The sequence below is a fragment of the Canis aureus genome, chromosome 24, assembly GCF_053574225.1.
Source record: "Canis aureus isolate CA01 chromosome 24, VMU_Caureus_v.1.0, whole genome shotgun sequence".
Lineage (NCBI taxonomy): Eukaryota > Metazoa > Chordata > Mammalia > Carnivora > Canidae > Canis > Canis aureus.
The window spans coordinates 27,681,107-27,692,352 of record NC_135634.1 but is presented as its reverse complement, the minus strand read 5'-3'; positions in this window follow the sequence as shown (position 1 = coordinate 27,692,352).

The following is an 11,246-nucleotide window of genomic DNA, read 5'->3' as shown; positions in this document are numbered from 1 at the left end:
CCCCCCTTTTTTCTTCTCTTTTTTTTTCTTTTTTCCTTTTTTTCCCTCTCTTCTTCTTTAGGATTCTTGGCCTTTTATTTTTTACTACTTTGTTTTAAAATTTGTTTTTCACATTAGTGGTTCTTTTGTTTTATTTCATTCTGAACTTTGTTTTCAATTTCTGGTCTCTGACCTCGGCAGAATCATCTAGGGTGAAATTTACTTAGGTCATGGTTGATATTCTGGACTCAGCCTGCTCATACAGCCACTCTGCACTGAGCAAAATGACTAGAAAGAAGAACTCACCACAAAAGAAAGAATCAGAAACAGTACTCTGTGCCAGAGTTACAGAATTTGGATTAGTTTGATGTCAGAAAGCCAATTCAGAAGCACAATTATAAAGCTACTAGTGGATCTGGAAAAAATCATAAAGGAATCAAGAGACTTCATGACTGCAGGATTTAGATCTAACCAGGCCAAAATTAAAAATCAATTAAATGAGATGCAATCCAAACTGGAGGTTCTAACGATGAGGGTTAATGAGGTAGAAGAAAGAGTGAGTGACATGGAAGACAAGTTGATGGCAAGGAAGGAAGCTGAGGAAAAGAGAAAAATGATAAAAAACCATGAGGAAAGGTTAAGGGGAACAAATGACAGCCTAAGAAGGAAAAAAATCTATGTATAATTGGGGTTCCAGAGAGCGCTGAGAGGGACAGAGGGCCAGAAAGCATATTTGAACAAATCATACCTGAGAACTTCCCTAATTTGAGGAGGGAAACAGGCATTCAGATCCAGGAGATAGAGAGGTCCCCCCCAAAATCAATAAAAACCGTTCAATACCTCAACATTTAATAGTGAAACTTGCGAAATCCAAAGATAAAGAGAAAACCTTTAAAGCGCAAGAGATAAGAGATCCCCAATTTATGTGGGGAGAAATATTAGATTAACAGCAAACCTCTCCACAGAGACCTGGCAGGCCAGAAGGGCTGGCAGGATATATCAGGGTCCTAAATGAGAAGAACATGCAGCCAAGAATACTTTATTCAGCAAGGCTTTCATTCAGAATAGAAAGAGATAAAGAGCTTCCAAATAGGCAGAAACTGAAAGAATATGTGACCATCAAACCTGTTCTGCAAGAAATATTAAGGGAGACCCTGTAAAAGAAAGAGGAAGCCCAAAGAAATAATCCACAAAAACAGGGACTGAATAGGTATTACGATGACACTAAATTCATATCTTTCAATAGTAACTCTGAACGTGAATGGGCTAAATGGTCCGTCCCATCAAAAGGGGCAGGGTTTCAGACTGGATAAAAAAGCAAGACCCATCTATTTGCTGTCTACAAGAGACTCATCTTAGACCTAAGGACACCTACAGCCTGAAAATGAAAGGAGGGAAAAACATTTACGATTCAAATGGTCCTTAAAAGAAAGCTGGGGTAGCAATCCTCATATCAGATAATTAAAGTTTATCTCAAAGACTGTAGTAATAGAGGAAGAGGGACACTATATCATACTTAAAGGGCCTATCCAACAAGAGGACCTAACAATCATGAATATTTATACCCCTAATGTGGGAGCTGCCAAGTATATCAATCAGTTAATAACCAAAGTAAAGACATACTTAGATAATAATACACTAATAGTAGGAGACTTCAACATGGCACTTTCTGCAAATGGCAGATCTAAGCACAACATCTCCAAAGAAACAAAAGCTTAAATGATACACTGGACCAGATGGATTTCACAGATATATACAGAACTTTACATTCAAATGCAACTGAATACACATTCTTCTCAAGTGCACATGGAACTTTCTCCAGAATAGACCACATACTGGGTCACAAATCAGGTCTCAACCAATACCAAAAGATTGGGATTGTCCCCTGCATATTTTCAGACCATAATACTTTGAAACTTGAACTCAATCACAAGAAGAAATTTGGAAGAAACTCAAACACATGGAGATTGAAGAGCAACCTGCTAAAAGATGAATGGGTCAACCAGGAAATTAGAGAATTAAAAAGATTCATGGAAACTAAAGGAAATGAAGATACAACCATTCAAAATCTTTGGGATACAGCAAAAGCAGTCCTAAGAGGGAATACAATATAAGCATCCCTCAAAAAATTAGAAAAAACTCAAATACACAAGCTAACCTCTCACCCAAAGGAACTGGAGAAAGAACAGCAAATAAAACCTACAAAAAGCAGAAGAAGAGAGTTAATAAAGATTCGAGCAGACCTCAATGAAATAGAGACCAGAAGAACTGTAGAACAGATCAACAAAACCAGGAGTTGGTTCTTTGAAAGAATTAATAAGATAGATAAACCATTAGACAGCCTTATTAAAAACAAAAGAGAAAAGACTCAAATTAATAAAATCATGAATGAAAAAGGAGATATCACCACCAATACCAAGGAAATACAAACTATTTTAAAAACATATTATGAGTAGCTATATGCCAATAAATTAGACAATCTAGAAGAAATGGATGCATTTCTGTAAAACCACCAACTACCAAAACTGAAACAGGAAGAAATAGAAAACCCGAACAGTCCAATAACCAGGGAAGAAATTGAAGGAATCATCAAAACCTCCCAAGATACAAAAGTCCAGGGCCAGATGGCTTTCCCAGGAGAATTCTATCAAACGTTTAAAGAAGAAACAATACCTATTCTACTAAAGTTGTTCCAAAAGATAGAAAGGGATGGGACACTTTCAAACTCGTTTTATGAGGCCAGCATCACCTTAATTCCAAAACCAGAAAAAGACTCCACCAAAAAGGAGAATTATTGACCAATATCCCTGATGGACACAGATGCAAAAATTCTTAACAGAATACTAGCCAATAGGATCCAACAGTACATTAAGAATATTATTCACCATGACCAAGTGGGATTTATCCCTGGGATGCAAGACTGGTTCAACACTCGTAAAACAATCAACATGATAGATCATATCAACAAGAGAAAAAACAAGAACCATATGATCCTCTCAATAGATGCGGAGACAGCATTTGACAAAATTCTGTCCTGATCAAAACTCTTCAGAGTGTAGGGATAGAGTGTATCCTACACCCTCTCAGCATCTTAAAAACCATCTATGAAAAGCCCACAGCAAATATCATCCTCAATGGGGAAACACTGGGAGCCTTTCCACTAAGATCAGGAACACGACAGGGATGTCCACTCTCACCACTGCTATTCAACATAGTACTAGAAGTCCTAGCCTCAGCAATCAGACAACAAAAAGAAATAAAAGGCATTCAAATTGGCAAAGAAGAAGTCAAACTCTCCTTCACAGATGACATAATACTGTACATAGAAAACCCAAAAGACTTCACCCCAAGATTTCTAGAACTCATACAGCAATTTGGCAGTGTGGCAGGATACAAAATCAATGCCCAGAAGTCAGTGGCATTTCTATACACTAACAATGAGACTGAGAAAAGAGAAATTAAGGAGTCAATCCCATTTACAATTGCACCCAAAAGCATAAGATACCTAGGAATAAACCTGACCAAAGAGGTAAAGGATCGATACCCTAAAAACTACAGAAGACTTCTGAAAGAAATTGAGGAAGACACAAAGAGATGGAAAAATATTCCATACTCATGGATTGGAAGAATTAATATTGTAAAAATGTGAATGCTACCCAGGGCAATTTACACATTTAATGCATTCCCTATCAAAATACCATGGACTTTCTTCAGAGAGTTGGAGCAAATCATCTTAAGATTTGTGTGGAATCAGAAAAGACCCCGAATAGCCAGGGGAATATTGAAAAAGAAAACCAGAGCTGGGGGCATCACAATACTGGATTTCAAGTTGTAATACAAAGCTGTGATCATCAAGACAGTGTGGTACTGGCACAAAAACAGACACATAGATCAATGGAACAGAATAGAGAACCCAGAAATGGGCCCTCAACTCTGGTCAACTAATATTCAACAAAGCAGGAAACACTATCCACTGGAAAAAGGACAGCCTCTTCAATAAATGGTGCTGGGAAAATTGGACAGCCACATGCAGAAGAATGAAACTGCACCATTCTCTTACACCATACACAAAGATAAACTCAAAATGGATGAAAGATCTATTTTTTTAAATTTTTATTTATTTATGATAGTCACAGAGAGAGAGAGAGAGAGAGAGGCAGAGACATAGGCAGAGGGAGAAGCAGGCTCCATGCGGGAGCCCGACGTGGGATTCGATCCTGGGTCTCCAGGATTGCACCCTGGGCCAAAGGCAGGCGCTAAACCGCTACGCCACCCAGGGATCCCTGGATGAAAGATCTAAATGTGAGACAAGAATCCATCAAAATCCTAGAGGAGAACACAGGCAACACCCTTTTCAACTTGGCCACAGCAACTTCTTGCAAGATACATCCATGAAGGCAAGGGAAACAAAAGCAAAAATGAACTATTGGGACTTCATCAAGATAAGAAGCTTCTGCACAGCCAAAAAAACAGTCAACAAAACTCAAAGACAACCTACAGAATGGGAGAAGATATTTGCAAATGACCTATCAGATAAAGGGCTAGTATCCAACATCTGTAAAGAACTTATTAAATTCAACACCAAAGAAACAAACAATCCAATCATGAAATGGGCAAAAGACATGAAGAGAAATCTCACAGAGGAAGACATAGACATGGCCAACAAGCACATGAGAAAATGCTCCGCATCTCTTGCCATCAGGGAAATACAGATCAAAACCACAAGAGATACCACCTCCCACCAGTGAGAATGGGGAAAATTAACAAGACAGGAAACAACAAACGTTGGAGAGGATGTGGAGAAAGGGGAACCCTCTTGCCCTGTTGGTGGGAATGTGAACTGGTGCAGCCACTCTGGAAAACCGCGTGGAGGCTCCTCAAAGAGTAAAAAAATAGACCTGCCCTACGACCCAGCAATTGCACTGCTGGGGATTTACCCCAAAGATACAGATGTAATGAAACGCCGGGACACCTGCACCCCGATGTTTCTAGCAGCAATGTCCACAATAGCCAAACTGTGGAAGGAGCCTCGGTGTCCATGGAAAGATGAGTGGATAAAGAAGATGTGGTCTATGTATACAATGGAATGTTACTCAGCTATTAGAAAGGATGAATACCCACCATTTGCTTCAAAGTGGAGGGACCTGGAGGGTATTATGCTGAGTGAAATAAGTCAATCGGAGAAGGACAAGCATTATATGGTTTCATTCACACGGGGAATATAAAAAAAAATAGTGAAAGGGATTAAAGGGGAAAGGAGAGAAAATGAGTGGGAATATTGAACACCAATAAAAAATAAATTAAAAAAAAAAAAAGGAATATCAGTGAGGGTGACAGAACAGGAGAGACTCCTAACTCTGGTAAAAGAACGAGGGGTGGTGGAAAGGGAGGTGGGAGGGGGGTGGAGGTGATTGGGTGACAGGCACTGATGGGGGGCATTTGACGGGATGAGCCCTGGGTGTTATACTATATGTTGGCAAATCGAACTCCAATAAAAAATATACAAAAAAACCTTTTAAAAGTTTTTTTGTTTGTTTTGTTTTTGTTTGTTTGTTTTTATGGAGGGGAAATCTCCTTTTCCAACAAGGAAATTATTAGATACTTCTAGAAGACTGATTTCTTTAAACTATTTAAAATACAAATACAGGTGGTTACAGTATATAAATTGCAGCTTCACTTTCTCAGGCAAATTGTACATTTTCTTTCTCCCAGCTGGAGAGTTTTATCTTAAAGGGCCAGAATATTTAAAGCATCAGGTCCCTGGCATTATTTCTTAAACTTCTTTGCACTCTGGGGCATCTTTGAGATTCTTTATCTTATTCATTTTTATTCTTTGTAACTTCTAGAAATCATCAAAATCAGAACTGTGTTGAATTTGAAAGGTTTTCCAACTACATTTGCTGACTCTCTGGAGAGACCGGCTATTCTGGTGATTCTGTGTGCATTTTTGTCCATTCTGGGAGCTGGGTTAAGGATGTAATTAGTCCACACTTCTGGTACAGATGGACTGGCTAGTATTGTAGGTCTTACAAATTAATACAAACTTTTTAAAAAAGGGCTCTTAATTAAGTTTAAAAAGATCTCCTAACTTTGCTCATGACCAGGGCTTCCATATTATACCTTCTTCTTTCACTAAATGTGGGCTTCAGATGGGAAGTGCTGATTGGGTGGGGAGAATTTCTTTTGGGTGGTGTCTTAGTCCTTTTGGGCTGCTCTAACAAATACCCCAAATGAGGTGTCTCATAAACAACAGACACTTATTGCTCACAGTTATGGTTGTGGAGAAATTAGAATCTTCATACATTTCAGATTAGGATGTAAAATAGTGTAACTACTTTCGAAAACATCCTGGCAGTTCCTCAAAAAGCTAAACATAATTACCATTTGACCCAACAATCCACTCCTAAAGAAATGAAAATATATCTACACAAGACTTGTACAAAAATGTTTATAGCAAGGATGCTGGCTGGCTCTGTGGTTGAGCATCTGCCTTCGGTTCAGGGCATCACCCCAGGATCCCGAGATTGAGTTCCACGTTGGGCTCCCCACAGGGAACCTGCTTCTCCCTCTGTCTCTGTATCTGCCTCTCTCTCTCTGTGTCTCTCATGAATAAATAAATAAAACCTTTTAAAAAAGAATGTTAATAGCAGCATTATTAATAATAGCCAAAAAGTGGAAGCACCAATGTCCATCAAGTGATGAATGGATAACAAAATGTGGTATATCCATACAATAGGATATTATTCTCCACATCTTCACATTTATTACCTGACTTTTTTTAGTTGAGAGCAAGAGCACTCAAATAGCACAAGCAGCACAAGTAGAGGAGGAGGGGCAGAGCGAGAGGGAGAGAGAGAATCTTAAGCACTGGGAATGGAGCTTGTCACGAGGCTTGATCTCACAATCCCAAGATCATGACCTGAGCCAAAATTAAGAGTCAGATACAACCGATTGAGCCATCCAGGTGCCCTTACCTGACTTTTTTTAAGTTTAGTGATCTTAAGCAGTATTTCATTGTGGTTTTGATTCACATTTTTCTGATTTCAAGCATCTTTCATGTGCTTATTGGTCATTTCTATATGTTTTCTGGAAATGAGTCTACGCAGACCTTGCTCATTTTTAAATTGGATGGTCTTTCTATTCTTATTTGTAAGAGTTTTTAAAAATATATATTCTAGATACAAATCCCTCATCAAATTTATACTTTGCAAATATTTTCATCCATTCTGTAGGTTTTGTTTAAAATTTCTTGATAGTGTCCTCCTGAAGCACAAGTTTTAATTTTGATGAGTTCCAATGATCTATTTTTTCTTTTTTCCTTGTTTTATTATTTTTGTGAAATATCTTAGAATCTATTTGCAGATCCAGCATCATGAAGATTTGCCCAATATTTTATGGTTTTAATTTTATGGTTTTAATTCTCACATTCAGGTCTGACCCATTTTGTGTTAACTTTTTGTGTCCAACTTCATTATTTAGCATTTGGTTATATAATTATTTTGGTACAATTTGTTTGAAAGAATATTCTTTCCCATTGAATGGTCTTGGCACCCTTATTGAAAATCAATTCACTGTAGACACATAAGTTTATTTCTGGACACTCAACTCTACTCCATTGATCTGTGTATCTATTCTTATGCCAATATCATACTATCCTGATTACCATTGTATTAACTTCAGTTAAGGAAGTGTGAGTCTTCTGATGTTTTCTTTTTTTCTTTTTTTTCTAATAGATTTTATTTATTTATTCATGAGAGACACAGAGAGAGAGGCAGAGACACAGGCAGAGGGAGAAGCGGGCTCCATGGAGGGAGCCCAACATGGGACTCGATTCCAGGTCTCCAGGATCACGCCCTGGACTGGAGGTGGTGCTAAATCACTGAGCCACCGGGCTCCCCTGATATTTTCTTTTTTCAATATTTTTTTTGGTTATTTTGTGTCTCTTGCAGTTCCATATGCATTTTACAAGCAACTTATCAATATCTACAAAGAAGCTGACTCGGATTTTAATAAAGATTTTTGTTGAATTTGTTAAGTTCACTTTGGGGAAATATTACCTTTTTAACAATGTTAGGGTTCTCAATCCATGAACATGGGATACTGCTCCAAAATTTATTCTTTTCGATGCTATTATAAATGCAATTGTTTACCTTACCAGGCTGGTCTTTGGCAAGCATATAGAAATACAATAGATTTTTTGTGTTGATCTTGCCTCCTGCAACCCTGCTGAACTTGTTTATTAGTTCTAATGTTCCTTTTTAAGTGAATTCCCTCAGATTTCCTATATTCAAGATTGTGTTGACTGTGAATAGAGATAATTTTATTTCTTCCTTTCTAATTTGGATGCCTTTTATTTCATTTTATTGCCTAATTGCCTTATTAGAACCTTTAGTACAATATTGAATAGAAGTGGCAAGACCACTTTGTCTCATTCCTGATTTAAGGGAACCATTAAGCATAACATTAATTGTGGGTTTCTCATGGATGTCTTTTATTAGGTCAAAGAAGTTCCTTTATATATTTGTTGACTGTTTTTTTTTTTATCACAAGTACCTTCTTTAATACCCATAACCTATATAGCATCATCTAGCACACCCCACTCACTTCCCTCCATCCACTCTCAGTTCATTTTCTATCATTAAGAGTTACTTGTGGCTTGTTTCCCTCTCCTCTTTTTTTCTTTTCCCCCTTCCCATATGTTCCTCTGTTTTCTTAAATTCTGCATGAGTGAGATCACATGGTATTTGTCTTTCTCTGACTAACTTATTTCACTTAGCATAATACACTCTAGCTCCATCCACATTGTTGCAAATGTAAAGATTTCTTTTGTTTTTTGTTTTTTTTGATGGATGAGTTATAGTCCATTGTGTGTGTGTATGTGTGTGTATCATATCTTCTTTATCCATTTTATCATTCAATGGGTATTTGGGCTTTCTCCATAGTTTAGCTATTTGTTGATAATTCTACTATGAACATCCAGGTGCATGTACCCCTTCAAATCTGTATTTTCGTATCCTTTGGGTATATACCTAGTAGCGCAATTGCTGGATTGTAGGGTAGTTCTATTTTTAACTTTTTTGAGGAATCTCCATACTGTTTTCCAGAGTGCCTGCACCAGTTTACGTTCCTACCAACTGTGCAAAAGGATTCCTCTTTCTCCACACCCTTGCCAACACTTGCTGTTTCTTGTGTTGTTAATTTTAGCCATTCTGACGGGTTTGAGATGATATTTCACCATGGTTTTGATTTGTATTTCCCTGGTGATGAGTGATGTTGAGTATCATTTCATGTGTCTGTTAGCCATCTAGATATCTTCTTCGTAAAAGTGTCTATTCATGTCTTCTGCCCATTTTTTAACTGGATTATTTGTTTTTTGGGTGTTGAGTTTTATAAGTTCTTTATAGATTTTTGGATACTAACCCTTTATCAGATATGTCATTTGCAAATATCTTCTTCCATTCCACAGGCTACCTTTTAGTTTTGTTGACTGTTTCCTTCATTGGGCAGAAGATTTTTGTCTTGATAAAGTCTGAATAGTTTATTTTTGCTTTTGTTTCCCTTGCCTCTGGCGATGTGTCTAGTAACAAGGTGCTATGGCCAGTTTCAAAGAGGTTGCTGCCTGTGTTCTCCTCTAGGATTTTGATAGTTTCCTATCTCACATTTAGGTCTTTCATCCATCTTGAATTCATTTTTGTATATGGTGTGAGAAAGTGATCCAGTTTCATTCTTCTGTGTGTCACTGTCCAGTTTTCCCAACACCATTGCTTGACAAGACTTTTTTAGACTTTTTCCATTGGATATTCTTTCCTGCTTTGTCTAAGATTAGTTGATCATACAGTTGTGGATCTATTTCTGGATTCTGTGTTCTGTTCCATTGATCTATATATCTGTTTTTGTGCCAGTACCATACTGTCTTGATGACTATAGCTTTGCAATATAGCTTGAAATCTGGAATCATGATGCCTCCAGTTCCTTTTCAGAATTGCTTTGGCTATTCAGGTTCAATACAAATTTTAGGATTGTTTGTTCTAGCTCTGTGAAAAATGCTGGTGGTGTTTTGATAGGAAATACTAGTGTTTTGATTCTTTTTTTAATTAAGAAAGGGTGTTGGATTTTGTCAAAAGCTTTTCCTGCATCTATCAAGATAATTACGTGCATTTGTTTTTTTATTCTATTGAGACAGTGTGTTACATTAATTGTTCAGGCATTAAACTAACCTGTATTCCTGGGATAATACCTACTTGGTTGTGGTGTGTAATCCTTTTTATATACTGCTAGATTTGGTTTGCTAGCACTGTGTTGAGGATTTTTGCATCCATATTCATAAGAGATATTGGTCTATAGTTTTCTTGCAATGTCTTTGTTTCGTTTGGGTATCAGGTAATACTGGCCTCTAGAATGGCCTCAGGTAATACTAGAATGAGTTGAGAAATATCTTCTCTATTTTTTGAAAGTTTGTAAAGAATTGGTATCAAGTATTCCTTAAATGTTTGGTAGAATTGATCATTTGGGCCTGAGATCTTTTTGTAGGTAGTATTTTTATTACCAACTTAATGTCTTTATTTGATATAGGCCTATTTAAATTTTCTATTTTGCTTTGAGTTGTTTTCAGCTGTGTCTTTCTAGGAACTTGTCCATTTCATATAAGTTATCTATATATTGGCATACAATTGTTCATATAATTCCTTTAAAATCCTTTTTATTTATGTAAGCTTGGTAGTAATGTCCCCTCTTTCAGTCTGATTCTAATAATTTGAGTCTACCATTATTTTTGGTTAATTTTTATGGATTTTTTTCATCTTTTAAAATAACCAACTTTTGGTTTCATCGATTTTCTCTATTGTTTTTGTACTCTCTATTTCACTAATTTCTGCTCTAATATCTATGATTTCCTTCATTCTGTTTGCTTTTAGTTTCTCTTTCTCTAGTGTCTTAGGATGGAAGGTTAAATTATTGATTATTGATTTGAAATCTTTTCTTTTTTCATGTAGACATTTACAGCTATAAATTTTCCTCTAGGCCCTGCCTTAGCTGCGTAAATTTTGGTATGTTGTATCTTCATTTTCATTCATCTTGAAATAGTTCTTTAATTTCCATTTTTATTTATACTTTGATCTATTGGTTATTTAGGATTGTGTTGTTTAGTTTCCATATATTTGTGAGTTTTCCAAATTACTTTCTGCTATTTATTTCTAATTTAGTTCCATTGTGGTCAGAGAACATACTTGTACTTATTTCAATCATTTTTTAAATTTATTAATTTTTAA